The sequence below is a fragment of the Somniosus microcephalus genome, chromosome 7, assembly GCF_052327205.1.
Source record: "Somniosus microcephalus isolate GS21.2 chromosome 7, FLI_Smic_1.0, whole genome shotgun sequence".
NCBI classification, from domain to species: domain Eukaryota; kingdom Metazoa; phylum Chordata; class Chondrichthyes; order Squaliformes; family Somniosidae; genus Somniosus; species Somniosus microcephalus.
Window position 1 is genome coordinate 42,451,796 of NC_140993.1, and position 15,602 is coordinate 42,467,397.

At 42.2% G+C, this 15,602-nt stretch overlaps 1 protein-coding gene across 1 annotated transcript in view; it reads right to left on the reverse strand.

The window, feature by feature from the left end:
- Window positions 1-15,378, reverse strand: part of tsnare1 (T-SNARE Domain Containing 1) — an 840,454-nt gene extending 825,076 nt beyond the window's left edge. The window contains exon 1 of the mRNA XM_085992448.1: window positions 15,283-15,378. The gene's annotated coding sequence lies outside the window, so the exon portion shown is untranslated. The remainder of the gene's footprint in view (window positions 1-15,282) is intronic.
- Window positions 15,379-15,602: the final 224 nt, after the last annotated feature.

Sequence of the window (15,602 nt, forward strand, 5' to 3'; positions counted from 1 at the left end):
TTCCTCGTCGCTGAAACCCTTACTAAAATCTTTGAAATGCCTCCTACTCTTTCTTTTTCAAGGAACTCAGAATCACAGAATTCCTCATCTCCCGCCCACAACATACAGCATTTGCAAGCTTCGCATCACCTAACCACAACAACAAATTGCCTTTATAGAATCATAGAATAGTACAGCACAGGAGGAGGCCATTCGGCCCATCGAGTCTGCGCCGGCACTTTTGCAGAGCAAGCCAGTTCGTCCTACTCCCCCGCTCTTTCTCCATATCCCTGTAATTATTTCTCCTTCAAATATTTATCCCATTCCATTTTGAAAGTTACGACTGAATCTGTTTCCACCTCCCGATCAGGCAGTGCATTCCATATCCTAACCACTCGTTGCATAAAAAAGTTTTTCCACACATCGCCTCTGGTTCTTCTGCCCCTTCGTTATCGATCCTTCAGCCATTGGAAACAGTTTGTCTTTATTTACTCTATCTAAACCCTTCCAAATTTTAAACACCTCTATCAAATGTCCTCTTAGCCTTCTCTGTTCTAAGGAGAACAATCCTAGCTTCCCCAGTCTATCCACATAACTATAATCCCTCATCCCTGGAACCATTCTAGTAAATCTCTTCTGTACCCTCTCAAAAGTCTTCATGTCCTTCCTAAAGTGTTGTGCCCTGAATTGGACACAATGCTCCATCTGGGGCCGAACTCATGTTTTATATAGGTTTAGCATAACTTCCTGGCTTTTGTACTCTCTGCCTCTGTTTATAAAGCCCAGGATCCTGTATGCTTTATTAACCTGTCCTACCACCTTCAAAGATTTGTGCACAAACACCCCCAGGTCTCGCTCTTCCTGCACCCCCTTTAAAATTGTACCATTTAGCCTGTATTGTCTCTCCTCATTCTTCCTGCCAAAATCTATCACCTCACACTTTTCTGCGTTGAATTTCATCTGCCATATGTCCAACCATTCCACCAGCCTGTCTATGTCCTTTTGAAGTCTTTTACTATCTTCCTCACGGTTTACTGCACTTCCAAGTTTCGTATCATCTGCAAATTTCAACATTGTGCTCTGTACCCCCCCCCCCCCAAGTCCCAGTCATTAATGTATATCAAAAAACAGCAGTGGTACTGAACCCTGGGGACACCACTGTATGGCCACCTCCAGTCTGAAAAACAGCCTTTCATCACAACTCTGTTTTCTATCCCATATCCAATTTTGTATCCATGCTGCTGCTGCCCCTTTTAACTTCAATTTTGCTGGCAAGCCTATTATGTAGTACTTTATCAAACGTCTTTTTGAAAGTCTATGTAAACAATATCATCCTGTTACCTCATCAAAAAACTCAATCAAGTTAGTCAAACACAATGCGCTAATCTCCTTTATTAGTCCATGCTTGTCCAAGTGGCTGTTAATTAATGGAGGTATTCGGAGGGGTGACAAAAAGCTTGGTCAAAGAGGTGGGTATTAAGGAGGGTCTTAAAGGAAGTGAGGGAGGTAGAGATGCAGAGATGTTTAGGGAGGGAAATCCAGAGCTTAGGGCCTGGAGGCTGAAGTTGCCGACGATGGGGGCAAAGCAATTTCAGGGTGCACAAGAGCCCAGAATGGAGGATGCAGAGTTTGTGGTGGTTTGACAGCTGTAGAGAAAGAAAAGCGAGAAGCCATTAAGAGATTGAATCTGGGGTGATGGGGGACTCGGAGCCAATGCAGGTGAGCGAACACAGGGGTGGTGGGTAAGTGGGACTTCTTGCAGGATAGGATGCAAGCAGCAAGTTTATGGAGGGTGGAGTATGGAGGTCAGCTAGGAGAGCACTGGAATAGTCGAGTCTGGTGTCAAAGCCACAGATGAGAGTATCAGCAGCAGGTGGGCTGAGGCAGGGGTGGGTGATGTTACGGAGGTGGAGAGGATACAAGGTCTGACGTTCAGCTCAGGGTCAATAAATCGCTAAAATTGCTAAGAGTCTGGTTCAACCACAGCCAATGGTCGGGGAGGGGGATGGAATCGGTGGCAAGCGTAGAGTTTTTAGTGAGGGTTCGATATAACAGCTTTGGTCTTCCCAACATTTACTGGACAAAATTGGAGCTGATCAAGGACTGGATTTCTGACAACACAGAGGCAGTGTTGGGGGGGGGGGGGGGGGGGGTAGTGTATACTTGATTTACATTATCTCCTGACCTACTATTGGTTGTGCCCTGTATTACGGTATTGGCCTGATACCGAGGTTTCTTAATGAAAAGTTATAACCACTACACGAATGAAACATCATATGCTTGTTGGGAGACAACATTTTTAAGGCATCTTCCAACCCTTTCAAACCATTTCCTTCCTTTTGTCCATTTTCTTTCTTCAAAGTGCAGTAGCAGCTAATTTTTAAAAACTTTTTTTTAAACTCAAGACCGTCCTCGAAGTGGCATTCTAACCTTTTACCAAAGTATTTAATGACAAATGAAAGTCACTTTCATAGTTTTGAACATATTCCAATTCGAAAACAAAGGAACGGCAGCATAGTGGCTATGTCACTGGACAAGTAATCCAGAGACCTGGAATAATGATCCGGAGACATGAGTTCAAAACCCACCAGTTGGGGAATTTAAATGCAGTTAATTAATCTGGAATAAAAAGGTGACCATGAAACTACAGGATTGCCGTAAAAACCCATCTGGTTCACTAATGTCCTTTAGGGAAGGAAATCTGCCACGCTTACCCGGTCTGGCCGATATGCGATTCCAGACCCACAGCAATGTAACTGACTCTTGGCTGCCCTCTGAAATGGTCTAGCAAGCCACTCAGTTAAGGGCAATTAGGGATGGGCAATAAATGCTGGCCTTGCCAGTGAAGCCCACATCCCGTGAATGGATAAAAGAAATTAAGCTCTTTCCTAACACTAAAAAACTGGAAGCTTTTAAAGCTCACTTCACATCACAGTGCAAATGTGACCAGCAGCGTAAAGTGAAAGGAGACCTATCGATGTGAATGCACAGTGCTCACCTGAATTTGACAAAGTGACAGATTGAAGATTTGTTTCCCCATTTATACTGCCATTTTCCATCAGTGTAGCATGGAAATCATGTTATACTGATGCAAAAATTGCATACGGCAGCCAATAATTTCTCACCCCTATACTTAGTAATACTGTAAATTCAATACAAAATTTAGTTATGAATGCAAATCAAGTTTAGTTTTGGTTCAAATGGAGTCTATAACAAGTTTAAAACTTGAATGCAATATAGTAATTTATTTTTGCTCCTGTGGAGAAATCAAGGCCTCAAACATTACATCCAAATGAATAAAGTTGATTCCCTGCCACTGCCAGCATGTTGTTTATTAGGGAAAAGTCTGTTTTGAACTTTGATGTTGTGGTTTACTGTTCCCTAGGGCTGTGAAGGTGTCAAACTAAGACATGTAATTAATAAATCTTCTGTGACATCATCAGTAATTTTTCAGGCAATTTTTCCAACAAATCACAAATATGCAAAATATTCTTGAGCATTGTTTGCAGCAACACGCAGCAGGTCAGATCCAATATCATCCAGCTCATTGCTTGCTTCTGGCTCCACTTTAGAAGCAGTTGGATCTTCAGCTCTAGTGGCCTTAATACTTGAAATAATAACACAACCTCCTTTGTGATCCACATATCACCGTCAGCTGTCGTACAGTCTTCAAAAATGAAGAGAGTTAGGAAGCCACATAGACGTTCTGGGGAGTTCTCATCATTATTTTCAACAGCCATATGCTACTCTCACTTGCCTTTCACCTGTTGACTCTCTGAGCATTTTAATAAGGCTGACTTCACAGACACAATTTGTAAGGGTAGTGGTAATTCTGCCAAATTGCATGAGATGAATGGCATAGAATCACGCACAGAGATACCTCCTTGAAGACAGTGGCAGTATTCAACTATAAAGGCGCAGTGAAACCAGCTTCTTTTTAAATTTAGGAACCTATGTGATGTAAATGAGGAATCAAATAGCAATGAATGGGTGATGCCAAGATAGTGTTTTAAAAGCCCCAAGACTATTGAAGGAAGGGAAGACTGAGGCAGGCAAGACATTGCGCAGTTTGAAGTCCGATTGGAGAATGAGTTATAGGAGGAAATTATGCAGTGACTTTCAATTTTAACATAACAAGGATGGGAATGAACATGAAAAATAGCCTATTTGGAGCTTTGGAAGAACAACAAGAGAAGGTTGAAGGACCATTGACCGATAGAATCACACAATTTACAGTACAGGAGACCATTCAGCCCATCATGCCTGTTCTAGCTCTGGAACTGTCCACTCTAATCCCATTTCCATGTCCTTTCCCCAAAACTTTTTATATTACTTTTAAAATACTCATCCATTCTCCTTTTAAATCATGTTAAAGTCTCGGTCTCAATAGCCACTTGTGGTAAAGCATTCAATATTATAATCAACCTCGGGAAAAAATCCATTTTTCCTTCTTCTATTGTCTATGTTGCCTACTTACCGATTGGAAACAATCTTGCAGCATTTATCCTCTCAAAACCTTTCATAAGTTTAAAAACCCTCTATAAAATTCCTCCTCCTTAACCTTCTCGGTTCCAGCAAAAAAAAAATCCCAATGTTGTGAGCCTTTCCTGATAACTTTAACTTACCATTCCTCATCTCCTTCCAATAAATCTTTGCTGTGCCCTATCCATGGCTCTACTGCCCGTCCTATAATGAGGTGTCCAGAGCTGTATGCCATAATTGAACTGTGACCTACCCTTGTTTTTATTTTCAATACCCTGATCCATGAACCCCTGAATTCCAGTTTGCTTTTTAGGGTATTTCCTACCTTCACTTCTACCTTTAGAAAATGGATGCAACTGCACTCGAGATCCCTTTGCTCACCAATACTTTCCGCCCAAAATTGTACGACTTAATGTTTCTCTATATTGAACAGCACCTGCCATCTATCGGTCCAATCCACTAACCTGTCTAGGTCCTCCTGCAAACTCCCATCACTGTTTGCCATGTCCCCTAATTTAGCACTGTCAGCAAACTTTGATATAATTTCTTCTACACCTATGTCCAAATCATTTACAAAAGTGGAAAACGAAAAAGGTCCCAACACAGGACGAGAGGGCACACCACAACCCAAACCATGCAATTCCCCAAAATATCCATTTATCCTTAATCTACCATTCTATCATCTAGCCATGCGGCTACATTCCTTTTAATGCCATGTTCCTTCATTTTCATGTAACCCCTTCACGGTTCTCTAGATATATGTGAGATGTGGTCTCTGTTGTAGACAGTATTCTGTAGTCCAGTAAGGAGATCACTACGACAATGGCTTAATTCTAATTATCTTACTTTATAGTTTTAACGTCAGACAGTATAAGAAGATTACGGGTCAATGACCTAAATTAGACATTTGCATACATTAGAATGAATCTAGACATAATAAACATACATTCTCCATTTATATGGATTCAAAGGAGAATCTGTCCCTGTGTCCAAATTCGAGTGCACTCTTTCGTTGGCGCGCTTAAGTTGGAGCTCATGGTATGTATAATGTCTGCAAGACTTATGACTCCGAACCCCTTCATTGAATTCTCTTCACAATCACTGAATCCCACTTTGAGTTCTGGATGCAGAGCTACTAATACGAAGGGCGGCGGCCGAGTTTGGAAGCCCGGGACGGGATGCGGCAGCCATTTGCCTCCTGAGCCCTCTTTTCAGAGCTCCTGCCCTCTTTTCTTCCAGTCGCTCCTTTCTTCCCGCTTGAAAAACCCGACTCCACCCCTTCCTCCTGGGGTTTCTGCCTGGAGACTGCGCAGCCTCACTGTCTGCAACAGTCGATACTGGTGCAGAATTATGGAAAGTCTGCTCTTAGTCACATTGTGTCCTTAAAAGTTCTTGCCGTACCTTCACATGGGCAACTTTAACCCAGGGATTTATAACAATGATAATACAGTGTCTAAGTTAAAGATTGATAACCATACTTAGCGTACATAACATTTCCAGTGGGTATTACACTCATAAATTGATCTGTCAAAGGATTTTACTGGTCCGATATTTTCCTTAAAAAAAATTAAAGGCCCTGTATCATGTACTTTGATCTTATTCGTGTTGTAGATGTCAGCTCTCAGCAACATATTCCATTACTGTCTTCACAGTAAAACCAACATATCTCCGTCTCCCATGATTATATGATCGCTATGATTTTATTGATGTGACATTAAATATTCTAGCTAATTCTGTCTGCCATTCTCTAAACACATTGCTTATACATGGGAAACACAGCATTTGTATTCTACATTTGATGTGAAACCAAACAAATGCGAGAGGATAGCTAATGGAACTGCAATGTCAGGTGTATCTTGATCCCTTAGTTAAAGCTTTGATGCTCCTCAGAATGGCAAAACTTCAGGTTCTACTCCCTTCAGTGTGAATGTTTGAAACACTTAAATATATTGTATTCCCAAAAGCAAGTATTTAAAAATCTCAAATGGTCACTCAGATTTCTGTTGAGGTGACCTTTTCATTCTTTCAAAAATGTTTGTTTAAGTAGTGTCAACTACCATAGCAGCACTGCCACTGGCTTCAATGTCCCTGAAGTAGGGAGGTGGGGAGGAGACGCTCTGCTAGGGTCGCTGCTTAGAAACATAGAAGATAGGAGCAGGAGTAGGCCATTTGGCCCCTCGAGTCTGCTCCGCCATTCAATGCGATCATGGCTGATCATCCAAATTCCGTACCCTGTCCCTGCTTTCTCCCCATATCCCTTGATCCCTTTAGCCTTAAGAAATATATCCAACTCCTTCTCGAATATATTTAATGAATTGGCCACCACTGCCTTCTGTGGTAGAGAATTCCACAGGTTCGCCACTCTCTGGGTGAAGAAATTCCTCCTCATTTCTGTCCTAAATGGCTTACCCCTTATCCTTAGACTATGACCCCTGGTTCTGGACTCCCCGACCATCGGGAACATCCTTCCTGCATCTAGTCTGTCCAGTCCTGTCAGAATTTTATAAGTTTCAATGAGATCCCCTCTCATTCTTCTAAACTCCAGCGAGTATAAGCCCAATCGACCCAATCTCTCCTCATACGTCATTCCTGCCATCCCAGGTATCAGCCTGGTGAATCTTCACTGAACTCTTTCCATGGCAAGAACATCCTTCCTCAGATAAGGCGACCAAAACTGCACACAATACTCAAGATGTGGTCTCACCAAGGCCCTGTACAACTGCAGCAAGACATCCTTGTTCCTGTACTCAAACCCTCTCGCTACGAAGGCCAACATACCATTTGCCTTCTTAACTGCCTGCTGCACCTGCATGCTTACCTTCAGCGACTGGTGCACAAGGACACCCAGGTCTCATTGCACTTCCCCTTCTCCCAATCTACTGCCATTCAGATAATAATCTGCCTTCCTGTTTTTACCACCAAAGTGGATAACCTCACATTTAATCCACGTTATATTGCATCTGCCATGCTTCTGCCCAATCACCCAACCTATCCAAATCATCCTGGAGTTTCTCGGCATCCTCCTCACAGCACACACGCCCACCCAGCTTTGTGTCATCTGCAAACTTGGAGATATTGCATCTAGTTCCCTTGTATAGATCATTAATATATATTGTGAATAGCTGGGGTCCAAGGACCAATCCCTGCGGTACCCCACTAGTCACTGCCTGCCATTCGGAAAAAGACCCGTTTATTCCAACTCTTTGCTTTCTGTCTGCCAACCAGTTCTCTATCCAAGTCAATACCTTGCCCCCAATCCCATGTGCCTTAACTTTACACGCTAATCTCTTATGCGGGACCTTATCGAAGGCCTTCTGAAAGTCCAGATACACCACATCCACTGGTTCTCCCTTATCTATTTTACCAGTTACATCCTCAAAAAATTCCAGTAGATTCGTCAAGCACGATTTTCGCTTATGATCATTATCCAGTGAGTGTGGACTGAGTATGGGCGAGGGCAGGAATGTGTTGCTCATTACAGTCCAAGAGGCTAGCTACAATCATTATCAAGGATCATTTGTTTTAAAATGGCAACTTGTGTAAATTTGCAGAAAGTTCATCACGTCTGAGGAGTCATTTAGGAGCATGGCTCAGTACCTTCAGCAGAGCAGGAAAACTGAGGGAAATAAAAACAGCTGGCATACATCCCCAGGCAAGGTTGAATCTTTTCAGTCACATCCATGTTAACATGGCCAGGTTTGGAGAGGGAGTGGGTGAGGAAGCAGACAAAAAACTTTATTCTTTGACACCCTTACCTAACAAAAATCTATTGATCTCAGTCTTGAAAATTTAAAGTGACCTAGCATCCACAGCCCTTTGGGAAGCGAGTTCCAGATTTCCACTACCCGGTGTATGAAAACCTTTTATCCTTACTCTCATTGTCTACTCCCTCCCAACCAATTACTGACCCTTATCACAAGGTTATCTCCAATTCCATGCGCTCTTATTTTTGCTAATTATATCTTGTGCAGTACTTTATCACATGCCTGCTGGAAGGCCATATAGACAATATCCATAGAGACTCCCTATCAACCCGATCAGGTAATGACCATCTCCAACAAGAGAGTCTAACCACCTCCCCATGACATTCAATGGCATTACCATCTTCCACTCCCCTACCATCAACATCCTGGGGGTCACCATTGACCAGAAACGTAACTGGACCAGCCACATAAATGCTGTGGCTACAAGAGCAGGTCAGCGGCTGAGTATTCTGCAAACCCCTGACTCCCCAAAGCCTTTCCACCATCTACAGGGTACAAGTCAGGAATGTGATGGAATACTCTCCACTTGCCTGGATGAATGCAGCTCCAACAACACTCAAGAAGTTCTACCACACAGAAGGACAAGGGCAGCAGGCGCACAGGACACCATCACCTGCAAGTTCCCCTCCAAGTTACATACAGAAATCACAGAAACCACACAGTGCAGATAGAGGCCATTTCGGCCCATCGAGCCTGCACCGACACATATCCCACCCGATCCCCGTAACCCCTACACCAACACATATCCCACCCTATCCCCGTAACCCCACGTATTTAATCCCCCTAACACTAAGGGTCAATTTATCATAGCCAATCAACCTAACCCGCACATCTTTGGACTGTGGGAGGAAACCGGAGCACCCGGAGTAAACCCACGCAAACACGGGGAGAATGTGCAAACTCCACACAGACAGTCGCCCGAGGCTGGATTCGAACCCGGGTCCCATCCTGACTTGGAAATATATCATCGATCCTTCATCGTCGCCGAGTCAAAATCCTGGAACCCCCTCCCTAACAGCACTGTGCGAGTACCTTCACCACATGGACTGCAGCAGTTCAAGGCGGCGGCTCACCACCACCTTCTCAAGGGCAATTAGGGATGGGCAATAAATGCTGACCTTGCCAGTGATGCGCACATCCGGTGAATGAATACATTTTTAAAAATCCATGCTAGTAACGTCCTCAAAAAATTCAACTAGATTAGTCAGACAGGTCTACCCTTCAAAAATGCATGCCAACTCGCTTTGCTCAACTCATATTAGTCCAAGTGTTCAGGTGCTCTTTCCCAGATGATAGATTCCCATAACTTTCTCACAAATGGTTAAACTGACAGGTCTGTCATTACCTGGTTTCTTTGTCCCTAAATAATGGAGTGATAATTACTATTTTCCAATCCAAAGGCATACTTCTTGTGTCTAGAGTGCTTTGGAAGATTATGACCAACGCATCTGCAATTTCCTCACCTACTTTTTTTTTTTTTTTTTAAATACCCTGGGGTGGAAACCATTAGATCCTGGAGGTCTGTCTATCTTAAGTCACATTATTTTCTCCATTACAATTTATTTTTTTTAAACTTGTATTAAATCCAATAGGATCCTCCCCTGGATTTATTTTTGGGTTCCCTTTTGCTGCTGACATTTTATCCTCTTCTTCTACTACAAAGATGGATGTATAGTACTCAGATAGAATCTTTGAAATTTACAGCACCGAAGGAGGCCATTTGGCCCATCATATCTGTGAAGAGCTATCCAGCCTAATCCCACTTTCCAGCTCTTGGTCCGTAGCCCTGTAGGTTACAGCACTTCAAGTGCATATCCAAGTACTTTTTAAATGTGATGAGGATTTCTGCCTCTACCACCCTTTCAGGCAGTGAGTTCCAGACTCCCACCACCCTCTGGGTGAAAAACATTCTACCAATTACTTTAAATCTGTGCCCACTAGTTACTGAACTCTCTGCTAAGGGAAATAGGTCATTCCTGTCCACTCTATCTAGGCCCTTCATAATTTTATACACCTCAATTAAATCTCCCCTTAGCCTCCTCCGTTCCAAAGAAAACAACCCCAGCCTAGCCAATCTTTCCTCATAGCTAAAATTCTCCAGTCCTGGCAACATCCTCATAAATCTCCTCTGTACCCTCTCTAGTGCAATCCCATCTTTCCTGTAATATGGGAGTTGTCTGCAAACCTCCTGACAGTAGTGATGTAGCAGTGGGATGCATAAACCCGGAGATCAGAGAAGATTGTAACAAAAGCAAAATGGCTAGTTGTAATGGAGGAGTTTCATTTTCACATAGACTAGGAGCAGCAGAACAACACAAGGTGAACAAGTCTGCCCTTTTCTTATTTTGTCGATTACAGTATCACTTGTGCCCGTCTTTAATGGGCCCACATTTCCCTTATCTATTTACTTTTAATATATTTATAAAAACCTTTACCGTTAGCCTTGATATCGTTTGCAGGTTTTTTCATCTGCCCTTTTTGCAGCTCACTACTTTTTTTGCATCCCTTTATTTTATAGCTCTCCCAGTCCACTGGGTTTCCACGTTATTTTGCCTTTGTTGAAGCCTCTTTTAGCTTGATACTGTCTCTTATCTCATTTGTTGACTATGGTTACCTAACTACACAAGTGGTGCATCTGCCTTTTAGGGGTATGTACTGGTCTTGTATCGCACCAAATACTTCTTTGACTACCTTGCACCATTTCTCTGTAGGTTTACCCATTAATAGTTCAGCCTAGTTTACTGCGGTCAGTTTATGTCTCATTCCTTTGAAGTCAGACTTAAGTTTCAAACCTTGCTTTGAGAGTCTCCCTTCTTCCTCTCAAACTTAACATTAATTTCAATCATGTTATGATCACTGTAAGCAAATGTTCCCTAACCATCAGAATGTTAACTAATTCTAGTATGGCCTGTTTCCTTATTGGTTTTAAAACCTGTTATTCCAGGAAACTGTCCCGAATACACTCTAGAAATTTGCTGCCTTTACAACTTGTGTTGTTCTGCTTCTCCCAGTCTGTGAAAATTAAAACTCCCCCATTGTAACTAACCATTTTGCTTTTGCTACATGCTTCTCTGATCTCCATATTTATGCATCCCGCTTCTACCTCACTACTGTCAGGTCTGCAGACAACTCCCACCAGAATCTTGTATCCTTTGCTGTTTCTTAATTCTACCCGATGCGTTTCTACTGCCTGCTCACCCTTACGGATGTCCCTTCTTTCGACTGCTGTAATAGTGCTTTTTATTATATCATTACGCCGCCTCCTTTCCCAATTTCCCTGTCCTTTCTGAATATTTGGCTCCCAATCATGCCCAGCTTGTAGCCAGCTCTCTGCAATGACTACTAACTCATACCCTTTAAGCTGAGGTTTAGGTGAAGGCCATACTGTCAGCATAGTCTTCCCTGAGCCAAAGGTGGTTCCAGGCATCGAAAATCCTCTCTTCTACACCATCCTTCCAAAAATGCATCGACAATCCTAATCTCTCTCCCCCTGTCTGGTCCAGAAGGTGGCACTGAGAAGAATCCAGAGATTACTGTCATGGAGGTTCTGCTTCTTTATCTAGAACATAGCTCCTTGAATCCCTCTGCAGTACATTCCAAATGACTAGCTCTCTTTCTTAGTACTTTTGGTCTCTTTTTTTTTTTTTTAAGTGCAGCACTGAAATCTGCAAGCATAAAAGCTGAAGTGTGACGGACACAGACATGCCCTATATCTACCATTTTGATTACACGTGTGAATCTCCCATAATGCTGCCCACTAAGGATACACTGTTTTATTAGATGAACACGAGGATGACTCTGTTATTCTGCTACTAAAGTGGTGGTGTATGCCCATTTAGAAACAAAGTATAGGAGTCGGCCATTCAGCCCCTCGAGCCTGTTACCGCCATTCACTGAGATCATGGCTGATCTGTTTCATAATTCGATTCAGCTGCCTTGGCTCCATATCCCTTAATGCCCCAGGCCATCAAAATTCCATCGATCTCTGATTTAAAATTATTGATTGAGCTAGCATCTACTTCTTTTTGTGGGATAGAGTTCCACACTTCTACCACCCTTTGTGTAAAGAAGTGTTTCCTAACTTCTCTCCTGAATGCTCTGGCTCTGATGCCCCCTTGACCTTGACTCCCCCACCAGCGAAAAAAGTTTCTCTCTAGCTACCCTATCAATTCCTTTCAAAATCCGAAAAAGCTCAATCAACTCACCCCTTAACCTTCTATATTCCAGGGGAATGCAAGCCTAGTTTATGTAATCTCTCCTCATAATTTAAACCTTGGAGTTTAAGTAACATTCTTGTGAATCTGCGCTGTACTTCTTCCGAGGACAATATATCCTTTCTAAAGTGCGGTGCCCAGAACTGAACACAGTACTTTAACCAGGTCTAACCAGGGTTTTGTACAAGAACATAAGAAATAGCAGCAGGAGTAGGCCATACAGCCCCTCGAGCCTGCTCCACCATTCAATAAGATCATGGCTGATCCTCGATCTCAACTCCACTTTCCCGACCGATCTCCATATCTGTATAGCTGGAGCAAATCTTCCTCCCCTTTATGTTCTAGCCCGCTAGATATAAAAGCTAACATTCTATTAGCCTTTTTGATTATATTTTGTACCTGACCACTACATTTTAGTGAACTGTGTGCACGGATCCCTAAATCTCTTTGGACCTCCACTGCTACTAACTTTACCCCATTTAAAAAATACTCTGACCTATCCTTTTTTGGTCCAAAATGGATGACCTGCATTGAAATCCATCTACCACAGTTTTGCCCACTCACTTAATCTATCAATGTCTCTTTGTAATTTTATGCTCCCGTCTACACTACTTACTATGCCACCAATCTTTGTGTCATCGATAAGCTTGGATATATGGCTCTCTCTTGTGTTGTCCAAGTCATTAATAAATATAGTGAATAATTGAGGACCCAGCACAGATCCTTGTGGGACACCACTAATCACTTCCTTCCAATTTGAGTACATACCCATTATCTATCTTCCACCGCCTACCCAATCTCCTTACCAGGTCAATAATTTGCCTTCAATTCCATGAGCTTTAAGACTACAAGATGTAATTGCTCTGGGGTCTTGCTATCAATGGTCTGGCAAATAACAGGTCAATTAGCTTTCTTTCGTTTCCTTATGTGACTGCAAAGATCAATTAGAATTTAGACGTTCTAAAGCCTACATCAATATGTATTTCTTAAGTGATTGAATTTCTTTCTTTCCCTCCCACTTTCGGTAGCCATTCAGACACTATGGTCCCACCCTCATAATTTACTCTGCTTTGACTGTGCTTTCATTTCCCTTTCATTCGGTGTCCACTCATTACACGTTATGAAGCATTCTGAGATTTCTCTGTACACGATGAGTGTTACAGAAATGTAAATTGTTCTGTATGCTTTTGAGTATAACTGAAGTTAATTAGGAAGTATTTTACGTATCTTCCTCTCAGATCAATTACAGAAATTTTTAAATGGAGGAAAATGGGACACTTAAAACCTCGATGGGCATAAATGTGCACTTGTCATGTCCCTTTTATTATACTGCTAGCAAAACTCCATGGCACTGTTTAATGCGGGTCACATGGTTTTAAAAAGGACAGGAATGTTATGTAATAAAAACAGAAAATGCTGGAAATACTCAGCAGGTCAGGCAGCATCTGTGGAGAGAGAGAGAAACAGAGTTAACGTTTCAGGTCAATGACCCTTCGTCAGAACTCGCCCGAACTCATTGACCTGAAACGTTAACTCTGTTTCTCTCTCCACAGATGCTGCCTGACCTGCTGAGTATCTCCAGAATTTTCTGTTTTCATTTCAGATTTCCAGCATCCGCAGTATTTTGCTTTTGTAGGAATGTTATGTAATGTACTATAGTGCTGCTAAGATGAAGCACTTTCTCTTTAAGACCACATAGCCGAATTGTTGTCAGAGTAAATACACTTTCAGGTCAACCAGAGGGCAATAGTTTGAACTGTGGCGATTGGAAAGTTTTAGTTTCCCAGTTTTAAGTGGCTGGTTTTCTTTTTTTTTAAAAGAAAAGTTGGTTTGCATATGCAATATCTGTATTGTGACGCACCATTTGTATATACACACACACACAATTACTTTTATATGTAAACACACATACCTAAAAGTAATTAAATGTTACATGAATGAACTCCCCTAAAGACCAGCACAACAAATATCTAGTTAAAAAAGGGAAAATGGATAAGGAAGTCGATGGATGGCCCAGTAAGCTAGAAGCACAGTAATTCAATCTTGTTGGGAATCATAGGAATGCTATGTGGGATATAACTTTCCAGTGTTGAAAGTTTCAGAATTCTTTATTCTGAAATATTTTACATTTTCAGCTTTATCAGAAGTAAGTTAGGGAAAATCCATAAGTGTAAACTAACTGTAGATGATCTGTTGTAGAAGAGGAGGTTCAACAGGTCCAATGCCCTTTAAACATTTTTACAGACTGTCGGACTAGCAGCAATCCAGATTTACTTTCACAGTAATCTGCCAAACCTCTCAATTGTGCTGCAGCCCTTGAACACACAAATGTTGAACTATTACTCCAAACAATCGACATCAATCACTTCCAGTACTTGTGGACAGAATAGCTGCAATAAAACACTTCCAGGATAACAGGAACACTATAGTAAATCATAACTTTCGCTTTTATACAAAATGTTTCTTTTCAAACACAAGGCGTGGACAAAGTATCACTACACATAAAGCACCCGATTATCAGTTTCTGTTTGTATTCCCCACCCCATTTCCACACACAGCAAGCGGGGGATGCAATCCAAACGAGAGAGACCAACAAAACGCAAAATTTACAAATAAAAGCATCAAGTTGCATCTTTTGCTTTTTTGTAAATAAGGAGGAAAAATTATTGATTGTGCCTGATAACAAGAGGATTTAAAGATAGCTGGTAACCCCCTTCCAGTATGAGCCCCTGGAACCAGTTATGCAATAAATATTTATAGTTACTTTATTATATATATATATATGCATGTCGAGGTTTGTTTTCTGTTGCAGTAAATGTGTATAATATAAAACAACCACCTACCCCTGCAGCGACTCGGTGCTGTCAGAACGCAGAGACAACTAGCAGCAATTCCCAAAACGTCACGTGTAAAAGGCCCGCATGACGTGCCGCGGTGCCTGCCGGGAGTTGTAGTTCAGGCCGCGCGGAGTCGGCAGGAACCGCACGGAGACTGCGCAGCGCGGGGGACTACAACACCCAGAACGCAAAGCGCAGCCGGCAAATCGCTCGTTCTGCCTGGTTGTTTGTGGGTGGGTGTCAGACAGGGGAATGAATTATGTTGTTTTTTTGATTGTGTATGATTCACTGCACAAATGCATAATTGGTAATTTCGGGGGGGGGGG